At 40.3% G+C, this 21,145-nt stretch overlaps 1 long non-coding RNA gene across 4 annotated transcripts in view; it reads left to right on the top strand.

Moving 5' to 3' along the window:
* The window catches only part of LOC112586856, a 55,440-nt gene that overhangs the window by 7,702 nt on the left and 26,593 nt on the right, over positions 1–21,145 (top strand). For 3 of the 4 annotated variants that reach the window (XR_006553260.2, XR_006553261.2, XR_003111324.3), the window contains exon 2: positions 17,076–17,203. This is a non-coding gene — a long non-coding RNA (uncharacterized LOC112586856). Of the gene's footprint in view, positions 1–17,072; positions 17,204–21,145 lie in introns of all 4 variants that reach the window. The other variant, XR_003111325.3, reaches the window with a different exon arrangement.

Raw genomic sequence — 21,145 nt, 5'->3', positions numbered from 1 at the left:
TCCTTTGGCTCCTTTAGGACCTAGGACAGATGTGTTTTGATGAAGAGACAGGGCAGACCTTAGTGGAGGGGACTAAAGGGTCCAGAGTGGGAAGGGTGGCTGTGTTGAGACACGGGCTGCATTGAGGTCCCCGTCTAAGACAGCCTGAAAGGGAAGTGGTAACAGCGACGAGAGAGGCGGAATGATTTTATTATTCATGCCTGTATCTTAAAGATAATCATCGTAATTTCCCTTCTAAAAAGTCTGCTTGCTCAGAGAAACAGCTGTATTCTAAGAAGCACTTGTTGATGAAACGTGCAGTAATTGGATTGGAATGTGAGTTATTAAACTGTATGTGGGGTGGCACTTCTTGCCAGGTGTTTAATGATTATGTTCAAATGTGGAGGGCTGGGCTGCTGACTGGAAAGATAATACTCCCAGGGGGAAATTGTTTAACTCTGGATCAGGACATGAGTGGCTTTCCCAGACATCTAAAATAGCCGGACTGAAGAGTCTCTTACAAATCACTTGGTTCAGTTGCCTTGTTTTAGAGACAGGGAAACTGATTCTCATTGTGTGAAAACACACTTGTTGAAGGGTGTACAGTGATCACATGGACAATTAATTGCTCTTTGACTTGTTTTATCATCATATGCAAATATCCCTGGTGGTAGAAGCCATGGCTTGGCTTCTCAATTACCATTTCCTCATCCTTCTACCTCGAGACATTGGAAAGCTAACTCATCTTTCTTGCAGCTAGGATTCCAGATGCACGATATGTTTCCCCAATTCATTGCCCTTTCCTGGGGTCTGTCTGCAGCCATGGTTGTTGAGAGTCAAGGTGGTGGAGATGTGTTAAGAGGCAGTTTCAGTGACTGGACTCAGCATCCCAGTTGGTAGTCACCAGCCTCCAGGGACTTTAGGGGCAGGAATGGCAGCAGGTGGGATTGCAGCTATGGTAGCATGTCATTGAGCTCCCTAATCCCTTGGAGACCCCCTGACTTCTACCCCTTCTAGCCTTCCAGTCCTTTTTTTCCTTTTGAGTAACTAAATCCCTGTATTAAACCTCTTTCTGCTTGATCTATCCAGAGTGGCTTTGGTTTCCTGCAGTGAATTTGATACATCCCTTTGTGTTAGTACAAATCACACTTATGGGAGGTAATAATCTTTCTCCTGTGAATCCTGATCTTAGTTTCCTTTGTCCTATAGAATATAGCCCCATTCATGTCATCCTAGAATCTTAAGTTCAAGAAACCCAAAACTAACCTTATTATTTTTCCCTCTCAAACTTTCTCTTCCTATAGACTTCCCTTTGTCCATTTTCATCCCTATTTCCTCTCAGTGACTCAGTTTGGAGGTAGCTTCATCTTTCCTTCAACTGCTCTCATGTGATAATTGTCAGATCTTATTGATTCTGTTTTCTTTATTAGTTGGGACTATTGGTTTTAAGTGATTCAGTTATATAATTAATGAACAGAGAGAATGTAATAACCCATATAACTGGAAAGACCAGCATCAGGTGTGGTTAGATCCAGGGGCTCAGAGAAGGCCATCAGGACTTGTTCCATCTCTCTTTCTTAAGGCTCTGCTTTCCTCCAGTTTCTCTCCAGTGGTGGGCTGGTGGGGCCCTGATAGCTCTAGGTTTACATAATCTTTACATTAAACTTTTTGTCATTTATCTTTTCCATTATTTCCAGAAAAAGTTTTAGAAGGAGTCTTTTAAAGTAAAATTGGATCAGACACTTTTTGAATTGTATCCTTTCCCGTAAAGAAATGTTAAGTCCCGATCTTCAGAATGTGATGTTATTTGGAAATAGTTTTGTTGTAGATATAATTGGTTAAGTTATGATGAGGTTATATGGGAGTAGGGTGGGCTAGTAATCCAACGTGACTGGTATCCTTATAAGGAGAGAAGAGAGAGAGACACAGACTGGGTAGCTTAAACACAGAAATTACTTTTCTCATAGTTCTGGAGTTTAAAGATCCAAGATTAAGGTGTCAGCCGGGGAAGGAAAGGGTGGGACGAACTGAGCGAGTGACATTGAAATATATACATTACCATGTGTAAAAATAGATGGATAATGGGAAGTTGCTGTTTAACACCAAGAGCTCAGCCTGGTGCTCTGTGACAACCTAAAGGGGTGGAATAGTGGGGGTGGGAAGGAGGTTTAAGAGGAAGAGGACATGTGTATACCTATGACTGATTCATGCTGTTGTATGGCAGAAACCAACACCATTGTAAAGGAATTATCCTCAAATTAAAAAAAAGATTAAGGTGTTACAGGTTTGGTTTCTCCTAAGGCCTCTCTCCTGGCTTGCAGATGGCTTCCTTCTCACTGTGTCCTCATATGGCCTTTTCTCTATGCTCACACATCCCTACTGTCTCGTCCTTTTCTTATAAGGCCAACTGTCCTATTGAATTAGTGAGCTACCCTAATTGCCTCATTTAACTTAATTGTTTCTTTGAAGCCCACCTCCAAATATGGATATGTGGTTTAGGGGCCAGCCATATGATCTCACTAACCTTTACCTTTTTAAAAGGCCCTGTCTCCAAGTATGGTTACATTCTGAGGTGATGGGGGTTCAGACTTCACCATTTGGATTTTGGGGTGAACATGCTTCAGTCCATAATAGCTCTTAAAGTTTTCTATTTTATTTTATTGATATTCATGTGTCTATTTTTAACTTTCCTAGAAGTTGATAAGTTCCTTGGAGGCAGGAAGTGTACCTTGCCTGTATCCTTTTTATATCACATAGAGTTTAATATACTTCTTGAATTTAATAAATGCTCAGAACCTTTGTTGAATTAATGGGATATAAAGTAATTCTTGATTAGCAAGAATTTCTCATCCTAAACTTTTGGTATAAAAAAGCTATATAGTGCAGATAGCATTGGACTTGATGTCTAAGACGCAGGCTCTTTTCTCAACTCTGTCTCTTTTCTAGCTGCAATCCTGAACAGGTCTGTCATCTGGGCCTCAGTTTCCTCATCTGTAAAACAATAATGATAATGCTTTCGTGTTTCTACAAGGTTGATTATGAGTATTAAAGAAATAGGTTAGCCACTTAGAAAACATTTGGGGGCACCTACTGTATACCAGGCACTGTTCTAGGCATGTGGGATGCAGTGGTACACAAGCTTGGCCCTCATGCTTCTGCTGGGGGAACAGGTGATTAACAAGATCACCAGTGCAGGAAATAATTTCAGAATGTGCTCATTTCTACATAGGGATGTCATAGTGAAGGCTTATTTCCTAGGAAGTAGAGTCTGTCTGGGGAGATGACATTTGAGCCAAGATATGAATAGCAAGTGGCTCTTCCCTGGGAAAGTGCATTTCAGGCATAGGGAGGAGCAGAAGTCCTGATGGGGGAGGGAGAGTGTGTGAATGCCCACGTGAGCCAGCAGAGTAATGAAATTTAAAATGTTGAGGGTTAGTCAATGTGCAAGGCCTTCTGGGCATCACAGGAAGACCTGTGGAGTTGGGATTTTGTCCCTGACTCAACCACATGTACAGCTGGGCCATCACTTCCACCGTGTGTGACCTGTAGCACATCATTGTCTCAAATGGCTCCCTTCTCCTCCCTGCCTGGCTGCCAGCACCGGGAGACCATGTGGATGAAGGCACTTAAGAAATATGAAGTGCTGTACAATTTTCAGGTGATATCATTATTTGAAAACACGTTACCCATGGTTAAGGGATTTGGACTTTGGAGGCAGCAACTACCTTGTTGATCAGATTTTCTGAGGAGAGCTGCAGTCACCCCCTTAGGGCTCCAAATGCCATGTCAGGTTTTTCAAAGCCAATTGATAACAATTAAGTAGATGCCATGTTCTGCAAGCTGTCTTTTGTGGGAGTTGAATTCTAGCTTTCTTTCCTAGTGAGTCTCTGTACATAAGACTTGCTATGGGCAGTCACCTTGTTGGAGCTTTTGAATGCCTCTGAAACTATACTAGGGTCAAGTCATTGGATGTGTGTGGGTGTTAGCTGCATTGCAAGAGAATATTCTAGAAAAGTGCCTTCTGCTCACGTATTTTAAGCATTCCCCTACCACCAGAATTGATGTGATTCAATCCAATACACTTGAGTTGTGAAACTGGACCCAAGACAGATAGAAATGACATAGTAACAGAATGTTCTTTAAAGAAGAGCTGATTACTTCAAGCTTTTGGTAGTAAAGTGTTTCCTTTGAACTTATTCCCAGGTTTCTCACCCCCTCCCTGTGAACCACCTCCCCACAATTCCTACCCCCAACCTCATCTGCTTTATGCTTAAACTCCCGGACTTAAGTATCCTTGGGTGTGTATGGACTTCTTATTACTGCTCACTCTGAAGGCTGCCAATGCCAAGGTCTTTAAGATAATGGCTGTGAATGCTGGAAGGTCATTGCTGAGAGGGCTGAGAGAGTCATGGAACTGTCAGGAAAAGGGAGCCCTGCTTTTCACTGTTATCTGTGATGAAGGAAGTAAGACGTCCCGGGTCAGTTTTACCAAGTCTGAGACAACAAGGGTTGAGCTAAAAACCTTCCTGGGTGATGCTTTGGCTGCTGGAAGTTTGAAACAGTCACCTTCTATCTGTGTTTCTAACTACTTCCTCTGTGTATATGGTTGGACTCTTGGTCTCTATCTGTTTCTTTCTGTCTCTCTCTTGCTCTTCTCTGTCCCCTTCATCCCTGATTGATTTGCCTCATTGGAATAAAGTTCTGTTCCACTAGTGGGGTTCCATAATTGAAACTCTGGGACATATCACGTGGAACAGGTAATGGTGACTTTTTCCCTCCCAAGTCAGGTTATCAATTATGAATGACTAGGCAATCAGAGATCAAAAGAATTGTTTCCCCCAATGAATTAGTGGATTTTAGAATGAGAGGAGATGAAATGGAGCTAATAGGCATTTTTAGAAGAGGAGGTTGAGGGGTTTGGAGCTGGACGTCTGAAACTCACGACTGTGGACACGTCTGTGAGCTCTGGTGTCAGAGTTTTGGACAGCCTGTGTGCAAAGCCGGGGTTGGGGGGAGGGTGGGTGGCAATGTGCACTGGGATGACCCGGAAGCCTAGGTATCGGGGAAGCTAGTAAGCCGGGGGTGTGAGTGGCCTCTGCAGTCTGAAGGGCTGGTAAGAACCTCCCATCTGCTGTTGGGACTGTGTTCTCTCTGCCCCAGCTCCCCTCAGCCATGCTTCCCAAGTGGAGTGGGATTGTGATTTCCAGAGGAGTGAAGTGGGGAGAGTCTCTGGACATCCCCAGGAAGAAACATTTTTCTCAAGATGTTATCTTTGCTGTTGCTTACTCTGGGGAGATTGTGACAACTGTTGGGATTGTCCCTGTCTGCCTCTTTCTGTCTCTCTGTCTCTGTTTTTGTCAGCCTCTGTCTCTGAGTCTGTTTCTCTTGTATGCACACCCTGAACAGTGGTTTTTAGTTCTCAGCACAACCGGAAACCCACATTCTCAGCTACAGAGACAGAAAATCTTGTGGAAGCACATTGGGCTAATTAACGAGGGAAAGTTATTAGTGACTATAACTTTTATAGCTAATCAAACCTATGCCCCTTCAGTGGAAGCATGGAGACTTAACCAGTGGAGTTCCAGGGAAGGCCCTAGAAGTGAATTATGTAGAAGTTACTAAAAAATACAGAGTCAATGTAGAAAAATCAGAAAATACATAAAAAGAAAATAAAATTTACTCAGTCTATAAGGAATTTCTTTTTTATGAAATACTACTTTTTGAAATTGAAAAAGTGATCTATGAACTATAAAAAAATGTTCAAACACTTCAGAAGAGCATGAAATAGAGTAAATTGCCCTCTCAGTGGACTCCCAGAAAAAGAAAACTCTAGACAGAAAGCCCAGAAATTTACTGTGATTGTTCAAATGTATATCTCTGTGTATATGAACTTAAAAAAACCCCACAGAAATAGGAATATAATGTACCTACTATTCTGCATCTTATTTTTTTACCTAAGACATTTTGGGTACCTTTTCTTGACAGTACATACAGATGAATTGTTTAATACAGCGTATATTCCTTAGTTACCACATGCAATTATGGATACCATGCTAATTTGTGAATAACGTTATAAAACAAAGAGAAGCAAAAAAAAAAAAAATGGACACTCAGCACTGCTGGGAAACTGTACTTCATTATTCAAGAATCTGTCACATTTATGCTATCTTTGTGGAAGAATTTGACAAATTAATTAATTAGTCTTTTCTCTAACCTAAGCACTCTCACCACACAAACCCTCCTGCACTCTGCATTCTGTCTTCAATGTCAGCAGAGCCACAACCCACAAACCTTCATGGCATTCAGACTCAGCCATCTGTTCAAGGAGCAGGAGGTGAGCAGAACTGCTTCTCTGGGGCCTGAATGTTGTTGGTCTGAAAAGCAGGTGTTTAGGGAATGGGCTGTGCTTGCTAAAGTTTTGAACACTGATGGACAATGGTGACCATGTGTTCTCCAAGGAATTTATTCTTTTCTGACATGTGAGGTCTTCTAAAATGTGGGGGCCAGCAAAGGGACCCTTTTTGCCTGTCTCTGGGCAGTACTATACAATGGTGTGACCATAGTGGTTGTTAAAATGTTGAATTACATCTATACGACTAGTAATAGATGCTGCTCTAAGACTGACCTGAACCCTCCCCAAGACTCTTGCTACCCTGACCCTCCTTAAAGACCACCTCCCTGTCTTCCCCATGATCCACAACTAAAAGGTTAATGCTAAACACTTTGCTGACAAAGCTATGGTTTTTCCAGTTGTCATGTGTGGATGTGAGAGTTGGACTATAAAGAAGGCTGAGCACTGAAGAATTGATGCTTTTGAACTGTGGTGTTGGAGAAGACTCTTGAGAGTCTCTTGGACAGCAAGGAGATCAAACCAGTCAATCCTAAAGGAAATCAGTCCTGAATATTAATTGAAAGGACTGATGCTGAAGCTGAAATTCCAATACTTTGTCCACCTGATGCAAAGAGTCAACTCATTAGAAAAGACCCTGATTCTGGGAAAGATCAAAGGCAGGAGAAGAGGACAGAGGATGAGATGGTTGGATGGCATCACCAACTCAATGGACATGAGTTTGAGCATGATTTGGGAGATGGTGAAGGACAGGGAAGCCTGGTGTGCTGCAGTCCATGGGGTCACAAAGAGTTGGACACGACTGAGTGACTGAACAAAAACATATTGAACATAAAGCACATACTATTTTGCATCTTATTTATTTATTTTTTTGGCTTAAGACATTTTGGCCATCTTTTCCTCAGTACCTAGGGAACACTCCTTTAGAGCTGTTGCCTGTAATTTTTCTGATTGGATGATTGATGAGCCAATCACATTGTTAGATATAATAAATAACCAATGAAAACTGTGCCCTTGCTTCTGTAGAGTCAGGTTTTTTGAAGAGAGACCAGTGATGATGGGAACAAGTGGGTTCTATTAGAAGACAAAGCCAAGGTAATGGCTGGGATGCTACAGGTAAACTCCATTTGACCAGGGGGCACATGGTGGCCACCTTAACCACTTTGGTTTCCTCAGAACTAACATCTTTGGCAGGAACCTGGGAGCAAGGCAAACTGGAGTCATGAAGGGTGGTTAATGATTAATTAACTTGAGGCTGATGCTTAGAATCTTAAAAACATCCTGCCTGAGACCAAGAGTAAAACATTTAGAAAGACATAAAGTTGATGCCAATTTTTCCTTATTTGTTTGCAACTCAAGTAAATAAGCCCTGCTTTCTTTCTTGAGAAACCTGTCATTTGGTAGGTTGAATTTAATTGGATAGGTTTGGTGAAAGTTGAAAAAGTTTTTTTTTCTCTGTCCCTTCTTCTAAGTAATATTCCATTGTGTGTGTGTGTGTGTATCTCACATCTTATTCACCCATTCATCTATTGGTGGACACTGGGTTGCTTCCCTATCTTAGTTATTGTAAATAATGCTGCAGTGAACATAGAGGTGCATATAACTTCTTTAATTAGTGTCTTCATTTTCTTCAGATAAATACCCAGGAGTGAAATTGCTGGGTCATGTGGTAGTTCTATGTTTAATTTTTTTGAGGAACTCCTATACTGCTTTCCACAGTGGCTGTACCAATTTACATTCCCATGAACAATGCATGAGGGTTCTCTTTTCTCCACATCCTTGCCAACATGTTTAATCAGATGCTCTGCCCATTTTTAGAATGAGGGTTTTTTTTTTTGATATTGAGTTGTATGAGTTCTTTGTATATTTTGAATATTAACTTCTTATAGATATATTATTTGCAAGTATTTTCTCCCATTCAGTAGGTAGCCTTTTCATTTGTTGGTTTCCCTGGTTTTGTGAAAGCTTTTTAGTTTGATATAGAACCATTTGTTTATTTTTGCTTTTGTTTCCCTTATGTGAGGAGACATATAAAAAAAAATCACTAAAACTGATGTCAAAGAGCATCCTGCCTATGTTTTATTCTAATTTCTTCTACTAAATACCTTCTTAAATATTCTCTGAACTCTTATAAGGTCTACAGAAATAATCTCTAGGTTGAGTAACAGGCCTAATCGTTGGGCACCTCTGACTTAATGGATTTTCCAGACTATGGGACAGATAATGGTTGTTGCCACAGGCTTGTGGTATAAGCATCTAAAAGCAGATGGACAACACAATGAATATAACCAGTATTTTAAAATAACTATGAATGGAATGCAACCTTTAAAAATTGTGAATCAGTGTGTTGTACACCTAAAACTTATCTAATATTGTACACTGGCTATACCTCAATGAAAAATAACAACAAAATCTAACTTCAGAAGACCAGCTTCTAGCCTTCCCAGGTGGCCCAGTGGATAAGAATCCACCTGTCAATGCAGGAGATACAGATTCGATCCCTTTTCTGGGGAGATTCCACATGCTGTGATGGGGCAGCTGAGCCTGTGGGCCACAACTACTGAGCCTGTACTCTAGAGCTGCAGACCCCAACAAGAGAAGCCACCACACACCCCAACAAAGAGTAGTCCCTGCTTGCCACAGCTATGGGAAGCTTGCACAAAGCAATGAAGACCCAGTGCAGCCAAAAAAAACCCAAGAAAAAATGAATAATAAAAAAAAGACAGATGGGATCTCTCTCTCTTCTGTCCTCCTCTTCCTCCTTCTCCCCATCCTCTCCTCATTCCTCTCCCCTCTTCTCTCCCACCTGTCTCTCTAGACCCATATACTGTAGGCCTGGTGGTGTGGGTTACTTTGAAGGAACATGGTAGCTCTACGACAGGCCCGTGTATAATAGGACAAAGAAGAAGTTCCTAGAAAATAGACACTGGCCAAACAAAACAACGGGGTCCATAACAGTTGGGTTTGATAAGACAGGGTTCTAATCAGGCCCTGTTACTTACTTGCTATTTGAACTTGAGCCAGTTAATCCCTTTCTCTGGAACTCAGGGTGTTCATCCTTGAAATGAGATATTTGGCCTGATTGATTCTAGAATTCCTTTAGGGTTCTTCAGTGTGTTAGTGGTAAAACTAAGGCTTCAAACCAGGACTTCTGTTTCATGCACATCTCCTCTGGCTAGCAACCATCTCCAGTCCAATGAGTTCCCTGTCTTCGGCCTTTGCTCCACAGGGCCAGGATAAAGATATTAACCTTAGCTGATAACTTCCAAGGAAAATTGTGTACGTTTCTTGATTTATGTTATAGGTAAAATGTGAATCATGAGGACTCATTTTTCCCTATTGACTTTGTGATTACCTTGTGATTTCAGAATTTTTTTTTTTCTTCAGAGAATTCAGAGAATGTGAGATATTGGAAAGTCATTTGTCCGGGAGTTCTTAATCCAGATTGTGTGAACTGCTGGGGTCTGAGAACATGCAGAAATTACAGGAAGAATGTTGTGTATGTACATGCATCAGTCTATGGAGAGGATTAACTGATTTATTTTTGACATAATCCAAACTGCTTTTTTAAAAAAATTGAATTTAAATTTTTTAAACACCAAAAGCATTTTGTATTGGGGTAAAGCCAGTTAACAATGTTGTGATAGTTTCAGGTGAACAATGAAGGGACTCAGCCAGACATATACATGTATCCATTCTCCCCCAAACGCCCTTTCCATACAGGCTGGCACATAACATTGAGCAGAGTTCCATGTGCTATACAGTAGATTTTTGGTGGTTAGAGGATTAATTTTTAAAGCCAGTTTATTTTAATCTCAGGTATATTTTACATTGAAAAGATGTACAGGTTTATTCAATTTGATGAGTTTCTGCAAATACGTAACTTGAGCAACCACCATGCAAAACAGGATATAAAACATTTCCATCACTTCAGAAGGTCATTCCCTGTGCCCCTTCCCAGTTACTCTTCCTCCTGCTCCCGCCCCTGGAAACCATTTTCTGACTTCTGTCACCATAGATATTTTCTTTTTTTAGAATTTCATATGAATGGAATAATAAAGTCTTTACTTTTGGGCATGTATGTGGCATCTTTTGCTCTGCACAATGTTTTTGAGACTCATCCATGGATCTTTGTGTATATGAGAGTTAGCTCTTTCATATAGCTGAGTATTTTTCAATTGTATAAGTATATAACAATTTGTTTATCTCTTTCCTTTTGATCAGTATTTGAATTATTTCCATTTTGCACTATTATGAATAAGGATTCCATGAATATACTTTTGAGTACTTATAATGAGTCTTTTTGTATACTTATACTTTCATTTCTCATGGGTAAATATCCAGGGCAGGGATAGAATTTTAGAACATTTCCATCACCTCAAAAAGAAACCTCATGCCTATTTATACTCACTCCCACTCCCTCCCCATTCAGTTCAGTTCAGTCGCTCAGTCGTGTCCAACTCTTTGTGACCCCATGAACCGCAGCACGCCAGGCCTCTCTCTCCATCACCAACTCCTGAAGTCCACCCAAACTAATGTCCATTGTGTCGGTGATGCCATCCAGCCATTTCATCCTCTGACGTCCCCTTCTCCTCCTGCCCTCAATCTTTCCCAGCATCAGGGTCTTTTCAAATGAATCAGTTCTTCGCATCAGGTGGCCAAAGTATTGGAGTTTCAGCTTCAACATCAGTCCCTCCAGTGAACACCCAGGGCCGATCTCCTTTAGGCAGCCACTAATCTACTTTGGGCTGCCGTCTATGGGGTCGCACAGAGTCGGACACAACTGAAGTGACTTAGCAGCAGCGATCTACTTTCTGTGTCTATATGTTTGCCTTTCTGGACATTCTTTAAAAATGGGATTATACAATTCCACATCTCTTTTCATGACTTTCTTTCCTCGTTGTTTGAATGTCAGGTAAAATGTTACCTCTTTCCTCAAACTTTAATATTATTCCCCATGCCAGCTCCTTATTTGCTTCCTTTGTAGAACTTACTGCACTTAGTATTTATGTATTTATTTTTGTCTAGTTGCTTTTGTCTGTTGGTGCCATTGGAACATAGTTTCCCTGAGGGCCAGAACCATTTCTGTTTGCTGCTGTCAGATCCCCAGGATCTATCTAGTTCAGCGTCTAACACAGAGGAGTGCCCAGTAAATATTTCTTGAGTGAATGAAGGTTTAAAAAAATGTTGCATTTTGAAGAGCAGCTCCAAGCTTTTCCCTTGTAGAGGTCATAAACTACAATAAATAGCACTCATAAATTGTCAAAACTCTTCAGCAGTGACTTTCATATCCCAAGGTCCAATGTAGCAAATGTCTGTGTGCTATATGATTTGGGAAACTGAACAAAGATTGGGGATTGATCTGTAGGCAGCATTTTCCAGCCTGCCGCCATGCCTGTCTGTGGTGCTCTTGGATTGGGGCTTTGTTTGGGGGCATATGGGAGAGTTTTGCTCTCTCCCGTTGTTCACATAGTTCTATTAATAGTGTTAGGCTGTTTACTTGGCCTGTGCTGAGTGCCAGGCTGCTCTCCTACCTCAGCCCCTCGCTTGTTTCTTCAAAGATTTTAGTTTGAACAAAAAGTACTTCCTTTGTTCATATGCCAACTGAGAATTCGAAGCATTTAGAATTTTTTATACACAAGCCACCAGGAAATACTGTCCAAAGTGAATGAAGCTGCAGGAACCTGTAGGAGTTGACAAGCTGACTTTGAGTTGAGTAGAAGCTGGGAAGAAGCCTTTCAGGGATTTTGAATGGAATTATGAGTGCCTTCTGTCTAGGTGGGTACCAATCTGTGAGCATCTGAGTCTTAGAACTCCCTGGTTTGGTACATCTGTACAACATAAGCAGGTTTGAAGAAGCCATGGTCCCTTCTTTTTTAAAAAATTAATTAATTTATTTTAATTGGAGGCTAATTACTTTGCAGTATTGTAGCGGTTTTTGCTTTACATTGACATGAATCAGCCATGGGTGTACATGTGTCCTCCATCCTGAACCCCCTTCCCTCCTCCCTTCTCACATGGTTCCTTCTTGAAGCCTTTGCCATTTCTGTGACTCTGGGGAGGGGGTATTGGCCTTAAGGTCCTACATGGGAAATTCCAGTAGTTTGTTGACCTCTATATGCACTATCTCTTTTATTCCAGCCTCCCTGGAGATAGGAACTATGATGTTCTTTTTGTAAGATGAATAAGTATGTGAAGATGCCCATTCAAGATCCCTCAGCTAGTTACTGGCAGGGTTGGGATTTGAACCTTCTGATTCCAAAACTCCTTTCTTTTTAAAAAAATTATTTTTATTTCTTCTTCTTAATAATAATAATAATGCTCCTTTAAAAATTTAAAATTTTATTGTAGTAAGAGCACTTTACATGAGATCTAACCCCTTAACAAATGTTTAAGTATACAGTACAGTTCTGTTGACTATAGGTACAGTTGTTAATACAGCAGATATCTAGAATTTGCACATTTTGCTTGACAAAAACTGTATGCCTGTTGATTAGTAACTTCCCATTTCCCACTCTCCCCTGGCAACCATCATTCCACTCTGGTTTTATGAATTTGACTATTTTAGATACATCATACCTGTGGAATTATGCAGTATTTGTCTTTCTATAACTGGTTTATTGAGAGAGTGGGCATCCTTGCCTTGTTTCTGATCATCAAGGAAAAGATTTTAGTTTTCCACTTTTATAATGATGTTAGCTGTGGGTTTTTCATATATGGCCTTTATTTTGTTGAGGTGCTTCCTTTCCATTACTAGTTTATTGACAGTTTTTTAAATCATGAATGAGTATTGAATTTTGTCAAATGCTTTTTCTGTATCTATTGAGATGATCATGTGATTTTATCCCTTATTTAATGTGGTGTATCGATTAGTTGATTTTTGTGTGTTGACCCATTCTTGTATCCCAGTGATAAATCCCGCTTGGTCATGATGTATGATCCTTTGACTGTGTCAGTCTCCATTTTCACTACAGGCCTTTTCAGACTTTCTGTTTTTTTTTTCATAGTAGTATCGGTAGATTGTAAGTTTCTAGGAATTTATGGTTCTTCTAGTTTTATTCTATTGTGATCAGAAAAGATACTTAGTATGACTTTAATCTTAAATTTGTTAAGACTTATTTTATGACCTAATATGTGGCCTATCCTGGAGAAAGTTCTGTGTACACTTGAGAAGAATATATATTCTGCTGCTGTTGGATAGAATGTTCTGTATGTCTTTTAGATCCACTTCATCTATGATGTATCCAAGTCCTGTTTCCTTATTGATCTTTCATATGGATATTCTATCCATTATTTAAAGTGAAGTATTGAAGTTCCTTACTATTATTGTTTTGCTGTCTATTTCACCCTTCAGTTTTGTCAAGTTTTGCTTCATATATTTAAGTGCTCTGATGTTGCTGCTGCTGCTGACTCTGTGCGACCCCATAGACGGCAGCCCACCAGGGTCCACCATCCCTGGGAAGGTACATGTAATTGTTGTATCTTCCCAGTGTATTGATCCTCTTATCATTACATAATGTCCTTCTAAGTCTCATATGACAGTTTTTGACTTAAAGTCTGTTTCATCAATAGTAATTTTTAATAATTAGGTTTATTACTGCCTCCTTAGGGGCCAGATATGGTGACCAACTCTGTAAAGAGCTCAGAAAATGAAAAACAGGAGGTTCTAGTCTATAAGAAACATAAAGTCACTGGAATAATTGTCAGGTCATTTTTTTTTATGACCATCTATGTGACATTTGAAATATGATGTGGACTTTCTGAGTCTTAGTTCTGAGGCCAGTAAAATGTGGTAGTAATATCTATTCACTTCAGAGGGTCATTGAGAAGCTTGAGAGGGAAAATGGATCACTCATTCATTCCCCCATAACTACGGATTAAGTGCCAATCATGCATTCAGACTTAGGGTAGATATCAATCCAATGGGGCACATAAAAGCCCCTGCCCCATCATGGAGCTTACAGTTTAGAGAGGGAGACAAAATAAGCACTTATAATATAACACAAGATATACTATAGTGAAGGCATAGGGCAATATGGAAATGCCTAGCATGTATGCCTATCTCCCAAAAGATTCCAGAAAACTTTGTGAACTTTTCAGCATTATTCATGCTACAAGACATAATATAGTCTGTGACATTGTATTGTCTAGTTTCACTCGATTTGTTGAAGCGTGCTGTAGTCAATCCAAATTGACCTGGCAATCAGAAATTTATATCTCTGCCAAACAGATGAAATTGAAGGAAAGTTCTGAAGGCATTTTGAGCAAAATATAGGAAGAATAATCCTAACCACAGATGTCATTCAAATTCTGCTGTGAAACAAGGTGTCTGGTTACTGGGTGTAAAGGTTCTAGCCCAAGTCTAGGTGTAGGGTAACCTAGTTTTGCTCCTGGTCTGAAGTGTTGTCTGGACAAGTCACTTGTCTCTGCCACAGTGTGTGTCATGAGGGCAGGGATTCTTTTTGGTGTTCTTTTGTTCATGAGGCATCCCAAGAACCTAGAGAGAGGCAAATGATAGTAAGTGTGGAGCAGCTAATAGTTGACTGACTCCTTGATTGTATTTTGGGGCTCTCATTTTTCTTTCCTGAACATAGGAATGGAACTAGAAGGGAATTGAACTGATTTACCTCTTAGCACTCTTCTGATTCTGTAGTTTGAATCACTAAAAATCATAAAATCCAGTTGAGAGAGCTTAGTCATGTGATAGTGGAAATAGTCTCAATATTGATAGCCTAGTAAGAGCAACTGAACGTCTAATTGTGATACACATGGTTTTAAATTCTTCACTTTTGCTTTTCAACAGAGTATACCTCTCTCACAAATGTTTTTCTTTTTCATTTGTTTTTGTGGCATTTTCTGATGAGCTGCCTGAATTTGTTATTTTTGGAATAATAATGGGAAAGGTAAGGAGATAATACATTTATTACTATTACTGCTATGGGAATTTACAACCCTAAAGATATCAGATGACATTTAAAAATAGTAGTTTTCAAGAAAAGTAAAGACAAATAGTTGAATATATATATTTTTTCTCACAGTAGGTGGCTAACATTGGATTAGCCTGGAGGATGATGGAGTAATTGTTCTTAGCAAGCTCAAATTTTGTTCAATAATATAATTTTAAAAAACCTTTGCTGATACATGTAATATTACTACTACTATATTATGGTATGCTTCTATTCATTCTTATAGATGTGGTAACTGAGACTTAAATGATTTTCCCCAAAGAGAACCTTAGACTGTTGAGTTTGTAACATCTAGGCAGTATTCAATGACTATTAACTATTATTATTGTTATTATTATAATCAAGAGAATAACATGCCCAGTGGGCTTCCCAAGTGGCTCAGTGGTAAAGAATATGCCTGTCAATGCAGAACACGCGGGTACAATCCCTGGGTGGGGAATATCCCTTGGAGAAGGAAATGACAACCCACTCCAGTAGTCTTGCCTGGAGAATCCCATGGGCAGAGGAGCCTGGCAAGCTACAGTCCATAGGGTCTCAAAGAGTCAGACACAACAGTGATTGAGCATTAGCATGGACATACTCAGTGCTTGGCAAAGCTGGGCTACAGAGCCCAATTTGTCTGATATTTTGAGTCCAATAGTGGCATAAAATGCTGTATCCTTAACACTGTATAGTGAATAAGCATATTTATTTTATCATATATGGTATATATATGATTTACAATTTTATATTTGGTTTGTAAATTTTTTTGCTTCTGCTATTTATTTTATGTTTTTACTATGCTGGGTCTTTGTTGCTGTGTGGGCTTTTCTCTAGCTGTGGCAAGTGGGGGCTACTCTCTAGTTGCGGTGCATGGGCTTCTCATTGCAGTGGCTTCTCTTGCTGTGGAGCACAGGCTCCAGGGTCATTAGGTTCAGCACTTTGCAGCTAGCAGGCTCTAGAGGACCGGCTTAGTAGTTGTGGCACATGGGCTTAGCTGCTTCACGGCAGGTGGGATCTTCCCTGATCAGGAATTGAACCCATGTCTCCCGCATTGGCAGGAGGATTCTTTACCACTGAACCACCAGGGAAACCCCAATAACTTTTTTTTTAAGTGTCTTTTTCTCACTCCCTGATTTCGTGGAATTATGCCTTGTCAGAGAAGAATGTGCCTTTAAAAAAAGGTTCAAATATAATTGACTTATAATATTACATTTCCTTTCAGGTATACAGCATAGTGATTCAATATTTTATGGAAAATGTACATTGTTAAAGCTCATGTGGTTTGACCCTTTAAATGCGAAAGATATGGGGAAACAAGTCCAGGTTGAATGACTTACTCAAGGTCACTTGGTGAGCTGTGCTAGTGCTATTAAGGATGAGAGCCCAGATTTCCATGCTGTCACCTAGCCCCTCTGGGAGGAGGACAGAGCTGAATGGTGTGTGGGAGCTTGGCCCCTGGAGCCTTCCACGCTGCAGTCCATCTGGGGTGGCTAAGGACTGCCAGAGGAGGCTCGATGACCCTCAGCAGGGCTGAGATAAATGGGCTTTGTTTGACAAGTGCAGAAAACCAGAGCAAGTGGTCAGAGAGCACTGTATGGAAAATGGTCACAGGAGCAAATTTTGTGCATTTATACAATGCACAAAAATGTTTAGTGACATAAAATTATTAATGTGATAGGGTTCTTCTCTTGAGGTGTTCATTTGTCAGTCCTAGAAAGCCCTGTAGGACAAAGTATTAGTGTTAGTTATATCTCCTCCATTTCCTCTGCCTGAAACATCTGTTGTTCTCTCCCTAGCAGAACCCAGCACTCAGTGATGGAAGGACCTCTGGGTTAAATCCCAGGATAGGGAGAGGAGAGAAGGAGCTGGAGACAACCTACCTTGGTTTGAGACCTGTTTCTGCCACTTCCTGGCTGTGTCCACTTTGGTGAGTCACTTAACCTTTCTGAACCTCTCTTTCCTTCTCTGTATGGGATAATAATGCAATACATTGTGAGGAGTAAATGAAATAATATCTGTGAAATTCTAAGCAAGGTGCCAGGACATAATAAGCTGTCAATGAATGTTAGCTACAGAACAAATAAATCCCAGCTTTATTGAATGTTGCTGTGGTAACTGGGCAAATCAACTTCCTCTCTCTGGAATTCAGATTTTTCAGATGTAAATAAGATGGTTATGATGAAGATTCTTCCTACTTGAATATTCTGTGATTTCAAGCTTGCCCTTCTTCTCCATCAGTAATAATCTCTCCCTTACGAACCCCTTGAAGCCCTGCACTTGGGTCTCTCCTAAAACACCTTTCTGGTCTTTGTTTATAATTAATTTTTATCTGTACCTGCTTGAGAACATGTTTATCCCAATGATCTACCCATAGTAAATGCTCAACAAATGTTTTTTGAGTAGATGTACAAATAGTAAGGGCTTCCCTGGTGGCTCAGTGATAAAGAATCTGCCTGCCAATGCAGGAGATGTGGGTTCGATCCCTGGGTCAGAAAAATCCCCTGGAGAAAGTAATGGCAACCCACTATTCTTGCCTGGGAAATCCCATGGACAGAGGAGCCTGGCAGGCTGTAGTCCATGGGGGTCGCAAAAGAATCAGACACAACTTAATGACTAAACAACAACAATCTTTTTGGTTCTAGTGCTTCTCAGAATGAGCAGTCAGGTAGCTTTGTTTTGCCTTTTTAAGCTTTCTATTATGGAACATTTTGAATACATACATAAGAAGAAAGAATAACAAAATGAGCTGTCATGGACCCTCTACCCAGCAATGTTAATTATTCAGTTATTCATTCATGAGTAATCTTATTTGATCTAGTCTTCATATTTTACCTCCTCCCTCCAGGCTGCATACATCATATAAAGTATTCGAGCTTCAGCATCAGTCCTCCCAGTGAATATTCAGGGTTGATTTCCTTTAGGATTGACTGGTTTGATCTCCTTGAACAGTAATTCTTTAATATCATTGAATATTCATTGTATTTACATTTCCCTGATTTTCTTACAGTGTGTGTGTGTGTGTGTGTGTGTGCGTGTGTTTACAATTTATTTGAATCAGGACCCAGTTCAGGTACATGCATTGCTTTTGGTTGATATGTCTGCTGAGTCTCTTTTGAATTGTCTATTTCTCTTTTCAATTCTGTTGTTTTTTCCTTTGTGTATTTTTGGATTCTGTCATTAGGTATACACATTTTTATAATTGTTATATATTCTTCATTGATTTAGAAATTTTGTCTCTAGTAACAATTTCTGTCTTAAGATCTGTTTTGTCTGATATTATTATAGCCATTTCGGCTCTCTCTTTTTGCTTGATATTTCTTTTCCAATACTTTTACTTTCAACCTATTTGTGTTTTTGAATCTTATAGACAGTGTATAGTTGGATCATTTAAAAAAGTCCATTTTGCCAAGCTCTGCCTTTTAATTAGAGTGTTTAATTCATTAACATGTAATCACCAAGAAGGTGGAATTTATGCCTGTGACTTTGCTGTTTCCTATACAGCTTATATTTTTTTGTTTCTCTGTTCCTCTATTACTGCCTTCTTTTGTGGTAAATATAGGTATTTTCTAGAGAACAATTTAAATTTCCTGATGGGTAGTGGTTTCCTTAAACTTCCAGGACTGCTACATCTCCCAGGCCTTGCTGAGGGGCTCTGTGTTTGTGTTGGGGCACATGTTCATTGCTGAACCAGCAGTTCACAACTGCCAGGCATAGCTTTCCTGAGTGTACAGACTTTACTTTCTGCTTGAATAGAGCCTCAGTGTTAGCCAGACATGAGAAGTTAGGATGTTCTCAGGTCTTCTAGCATGCCCACAGGTCTGTGTTTATGTATGGTCTTCTAGATCTGTAGAAATATTTTAAAGCTTTTCCAAGCCAACTAGGGACTTTTCCTTCCTTATTTTGTCCTTTTAAGCTTTTTGGTTAGCCTGTTTTACCTGCTCTCTGCAAACATGGAAATGAATAAGAGTCTGAGAGTCATGGCTAGATTGAAGGAGTATGGATTAGGGGTAGTGTAGGTGGAACATGAGACGGTTCTTAAATCAAACTAAACCTAGAGTTCAAATCCGGGGGGAACATGAAAATATAAGCAGTCTGTGATTCTCAGAAGTGCTGGGGAATGTTTCGGATTTCTACACTGTGAGGGAATATTAGTTACCGGTTGCTGTGTATCACATAGCTCTAAAACTTACAGCAGTGAACATCTATTATCTTGCATTTCTGTGGCTTAGGAATCCAGGCATAGCTTCTCTGGGTGTACAGCTTCAGGGTCTCTTACAAGGTTACGACCAAGGCATCAGTCATTGTTTGGATATCATCTGAAGGCTTAACTGAGGAAAGAAAGGCTTCCAAGCTCTTATGTGGTTGTTGGCAAAATTCAGTTTCCTGGGGACTGCTGGACTGAGGATTGTGTTTCCTCACTGGTTGTTAGCTGAAGTTTTTCCTCATTTCCTTGCCATGTGAGCTTCAACATGGCAGCTTGCTTCATTCAGGCTAACCTGAGAGAGTTTTGCTGGTAAGACAGAAATGACCATCATTGGTAACCTTATCATGGAAGTGACATCTAATCACAGAAATAACATCCCATCATCTTTGCCATGTTCTTTTGATTAGAAGCAAGTCACTACACATAGCCCACATTCAAAGAGAGGAATAGTTATACAAGGGCAGGAATACTAGGAAGTGGGAATCACTGGGAGCCATCTTGTAAGTCTGCCTACCCCAGAGGGTATGTGTGTGTGTATGTTGAGGCAGTTTTGCCTATTTATTAAAAATATTTTAATAGTAACTGTAGTTAACACTGTATTGTATATTTGAAAGTTGCTAAGAGAGTAGATCTTAAAAGTTCTCATCACAAGAAAATAATTTTTTTGTTACTGTGTACATGTATAGATGTGAGAGTTGGACTGTGAAGAAAGCTGAGTGCCGAAGAATTGGTGCTTTTGAACTGTGGTACTGGAGAAGACTCATGCGAGTCCCTTGGACTGCAAGGAAATCCAACCAGTCAGTCCATCCAAAAGGAGACCAGTCCTGGGTGTTCATTGGAAGGACTGATGCTGAGGCTAAAACTGTAATACTTTGGCCACCTCATGCAAAGAGTTGACTCATTGGAAAAGACCCTGATGCTGGGAGGGATTGGAGGCAGGAGGAGAAGGGGACGACCGAGGATGAGATGGCTGGATGGCATCACTGACTCGATGCACATGAGTTTGGGTGAGCTCCGGGAGTTAGTGATGGACAGGGAGGCCTGGTGTGCTGCAATTCATGGGGTTGCAAAGAGTCAGACACGACTGAGCGACTGAACTGAACTGAATGGTAATGGGTGGCAACTAAACTTTCTTACAGTGTATACATATCTCAAATCATTATGTTGCATACCTGAAACTCATCTAATGTTATATGTTAATTATATCAATAATATAGCCATATGTGTCTAGTAGGGCTTCCCTGGTAGCTCAGCTGGTAAAGAGTCTGCCTGCAATGCGGGAGACCTGGGTTTGATCCCTGGGTTGGCAAGATCCACTGAAGGAGGGCATGGCAACCCACTCCAGTATTGTTGCCTGGAGAATCCCCATGGACAGAGGAGCCTGGCGGACTACAGTCGATAGGGTTGCAAACATTTGGACACAACTGAGCGACTAAGCACACACATGTGTCTAGTAGCTGCCATATTGAACAGCACAGACCAATACCATAGTTCAGTGGTTTCTTAGCTTTATTTTTTAAATATTTATTTTATTATTTATTTATTTGGTCAAGTCTTAGTTGTGGCACATAGGATCTTCATTTTTCATTGCAGCATGAAGGATTCTTTTTAGTTGCAACATGTGAACTCTTAGTTGCAGCTTTCAAGATCTAGTTCCCTGGCCAA

This window comes from Bubalus bubalis, chromosome 9 (assembly GCF_019923935.1).
Source record: "Bubalus bubalis isolate 160015118507 breed Murrah chromosome 9, NDDB_SH_1, whole genome shotgun sequence".
Classification (NCBI taxonomy): Eukaryota; Metazoa; Chordata; class Mammalia; order Artiodactyla; family Bovidae; genus Bubalus; species Bubalus bubalis.
This window is presented reverse-complemented; position numbering and strand designations above follow the sequence as displayed.